We start from the raw sequence: 4062 nt of genomic DNA, 5'->3' as shown, positions 1-4062 counted from the left end.
CTCTTCATTACTCCTACCTAACTACACCACCTCCATTAATGCATCTCCTTTCTCTTTTTCCTTCCCCTCCACTAGTTGAAGTTGTCTCCTCCCAAATTAGGTAGCTAGGTAGATGTAGGATTTAGTTAAGTGACCTATTTGCCGCCTAACTAGATCTATGTTTGTCAAGAAGAGCTTTGTGCATTTTTGATCTCCCTACAACATCATCTCCACCGTGTGCTCGATCTCGAGATAGGTGATGAAAATTTCATGCTTTTGCAAAATGGAAATATGTTTATGTGTGTGTGATATGTTTGTGGAAATTGTGTGTGTGGCATGAGTTGACGCCAAATTGTGCTTTTGAGTTGCCTATGTTTTGCCAAAATGTCGATTTATTTCTGTTTCGGCGAATTCCGGGCAAACTCTAGATCCATATATGTCCTATTTTTAGGGAAGGTCATGCCGAATTTTTGTATGACTTTGATGCATGCACGCATTTTTATAATCAATTTGTTTATTATTACCGTGCAGAGTTGACGATGGTCAGTGGAACAATGGTGGACAGGTGGTTGCGGTCGGCGGTGCAGGACATGAAAGAAAATAACCGGGCAGAGGTTTTATGTCCATGTCGAAAATGCAAAGGAATAGTTTGGCTCGACCCCTATGACGATGGTCGTGTCGAAGCGCACCTGCTCATGACTGGTTTCATGGATGGCTATACTCGATGGATAACTGAAGATGAGGATGACGATGTTGAGGATGCCGATGGGGCAGGCAATGATGACACGGGGCAAGACGAAGAGATGATCGATAATGGCGGCGGGGAAGAGGCCGGACATGGCGGCGGAGAAGGGGCTGGACATGGCGGAGGAGAAGGGGCCGGACATGGCGGCTGAGAGAACGACATGGACTCCACGCAGCAGAGTTCATCGGTATTAAGTTCAATCGTGCGGGACCCTCATGTTCAAGCATTGCTTCGCAAGGAGACGAGTACTGAGAGAGCTGCTTCTAGAGAGGAGGCTAAGCTGGAGCAACTGGTGGTAGACTCGAACACTCTATTGTATGATGGTTGCAATCCTGAGGTGACCCGCTTGAGTTTCACGCTCCAACTCCTGAAGACGAAGGCTAAAAACAAATGGACCGACACTAGCCTCGATGAGCATCTCAAGTACCTAAAGGATGTTCTTCCCGTGGGTAATCTATGTCCTACTAGTGTTGATGAGGCCAAGAAGATCATGTGCCCTCTTGATCTGCCACACGTTAGATACCATGCATGCATCAACGATTGCATAATTTATCGGAAGGAGCACGCGGAAAAAACAAGCTGTCCGGTGTGCAATACTTCTCGATACAAGAAGGCCGGGAAGAAATGTCCCCAGAAAGTTGTATGGTACTTACCGATCACTCCCCATCTCCATAGGTATTTTGTAGATCCCAAGGAAGCAAAGCTAATGCGCTGGCACGCGGAGAGGAAGAAGCCCGACGATGGAGATGATCCGAAGCTGAGACACGTGAAGTATGGAAGCCAGTGGAGAGTGTTGAACAGCTTCTATCGGTATTTATGTGATGCAAGGAACATCGTGCTCGGCGCGTGTACCAATGGCATGAATCCATTTGGCAACCAGAACACCAACCATAGCACATGGCCTGTGTTTGTATGGATGTACAACCTCCCCCCTGGTTGTGCATGAAATCGAAGTACATTCACATGAGCATGCTTATTCAAGGGCTGAAACAACCAGGAAATAATATTAATTTGTATCTGGGGCTACTTCAAGAGGAGTTAGACACGTTATGGAAAACACCGGCCAAGACATGGGACGCCAGCAAAGGCGAGTATTTCAACATGAGAGCCGCGCTGATCACGACATTGCAGGACTATCTCAGTTACGGATATGTGGCAGGCCAGGTGTGCCATGGATATTGCGGATGCACGCGGTGCATGGATGATACGACATCTCAGCAGCTAACGTCAAGGAAAGATGGTGGGTCTGGGAAAATCGTGTACATGGGGCATCGAAGATGGCTTGAACAGGACAACCCGTGGAGAAACCGTAGAGATCTATTCAATGGTCACGCTGAGCATCGAGGACCTCCACGTAAGCGGAGCGGTGCCGAAATTGATGAGCTGTTGAAAAACTGGAAGGAGTGCCCCGCGCCGGGAAAGACGATGAGAAAGGCGCCAGACCCGCTGCTGAAGGTATGGAAGACGAGGTCTGTGTTCTGGGACTTGGAGTATTGGCACAAACTCGATACACCTCATTGCCTTGATCAAATGCATATCTGTAAGAATGTCCTTGAGAGTTTGCTCGCAACACTGATGAACATGCCGGATAAGACCAAGGATGGGCCGAAGGCAAGAAAAGACTTGCAAGATTTGAAAATCAGGGAAGATCTGCACATGCCGCCTCGTAAAATGTCAGGCGAGACAGAGACGGAGACAGAGGCACGGGAGAAGGGCAAGAAAATAAAGAAAGAGGATTATTGCCCCCCTTCTTGCTTCACCTTAAATCAGGCTGAGATCAATGCCTTCTTTAAGTGCCTTACCAGAGTCAAAGTTAGTTCCGGTTACTGTGGCAAGATAAGCAGATATCTAGACACGGACAAGAAAAGGTTTAGCAGGATGAAGTCTCATGACTGTCATGTGATGATGACGCAGATACTACCTGTTTCCCTTAGAGGGATAATGGACAAGCACGTCCGTGACACGCTTATTGGTCTCTGCAACTTTTTCGACGTCATCTTTCGAAAGTCGATCAGTGTGAAGCAGCTCCGAAGGCTACAGGAAGAGATCGTTGTGATACTGAATGAGCTTGAGATGTACTTCTCGCCCGCGTTCTTTGACGTGATGGTGCATCTGTGTGTCCATATTGTGGATGACATAATAGACCTGGGGTCGTCATTCCTGCACAACATGATGCCGTTTGAGAGGATGAATGGGATCATCAAAGGATTCGTTCGTAACATGTCCTGTCCTGATGGAATCATCGTCCAGGGCTATTTGACAAAAGAGTGCATCTCTTTCTGTGAGAATTTTCTATATGGCACAGACCAGCCGCCTGGTGTTAGTATTGGTTTGCTCGTTAACAAGCACGATGGGAGGCTCGAAGGAGATGGTCACTGCAACGGTCGCAGGGAACTGCACGTGGCATACTTAGATCGACGCAGCGACTTTGACAGAGCAAACTTGGTAGTTCTACAACACCTAGACGAGGTAGATCCTTTTGTGGCACTGCACAAAGAAATTATCGTAAAGAAGTATCGTGACCGGGGGGTATGCAGGACGAACGCCGAAGTTACTAGAGAGCACAACTTCACTTTCCTGCATTGGTTCAAAGAGCATATTATTGCTAATCCCCCAGAGGAGGGCTCTAAGGACGGATTGCTCATATACGCCTTAGCACATGGCCCCTCGCCCAACCTCGTAACCTATCAGGCATATGATATCAATGGATACACGTTCTACACGGAGGCCAAAGATATGGACAGTGATGATCAGAACTCAGGGGTGACGATGGAATGCATGACCGGCAGCGACAACGGCACAACTGAACAATTTTATGGAAGGGTCGAGGAGATCTGGGAGCTTGACTACTCTGGACTGCACAACACGACGATGTTCCGTGTCAGATGGGCAAAGAATGTCGAAAGAGAAAATCGGATTTTCACTACCATGAGTATACCTGACGCCAAGAGCGCTACCGTGAACGCTATCGCAAAAAACGAGCCATGGGTACACGCTAAGCACGTGACACAATGCTTCTTCATAACCGACCCATGCAATCCCAGTCATGTTGTCTTGAGGAGAGGCAAAAGGAACATCATTGGAATGGATAGAGTCGCCAACAAGGAAGACTATGATTAGTATGGCAACCCAATGAGGGAAGATGACGATGATGATGAAGTATACGTCAAAATAAGAATCAATACTACATTACCTAAGAAAAATCGTACTCCATGGAAAAGGCAAAGTCACAATGAGGGGCTCAATTATTCTTCGATGAACAAGAAGGGAAAGAAGTTGACTCAAAAACAAAAACGTCAACGCTGAGGAACCGTATGTTATCGGTCAAATGATGTAAT

The sequence above is a fragment of the Triticum dicoccoides genome, chromosome 3B, assembly GCF_002162155.2.
Source record: "Triticum dicoccoides isolate Atlit2015 ecotype Zavitan chromosome 3B, WEW_v2.0, whole genome shotgun sequence".
NCBI classification, from domain to species: domain Eukaryota; kingdom Viridiplantae; phylum Streptophyta; class Magnoliopsida; order Poales; family Poaceae; genus Triticum; species Triticum dicoccoides.
Note: the sequence above shows the minus strand (reverse complement) of the source record.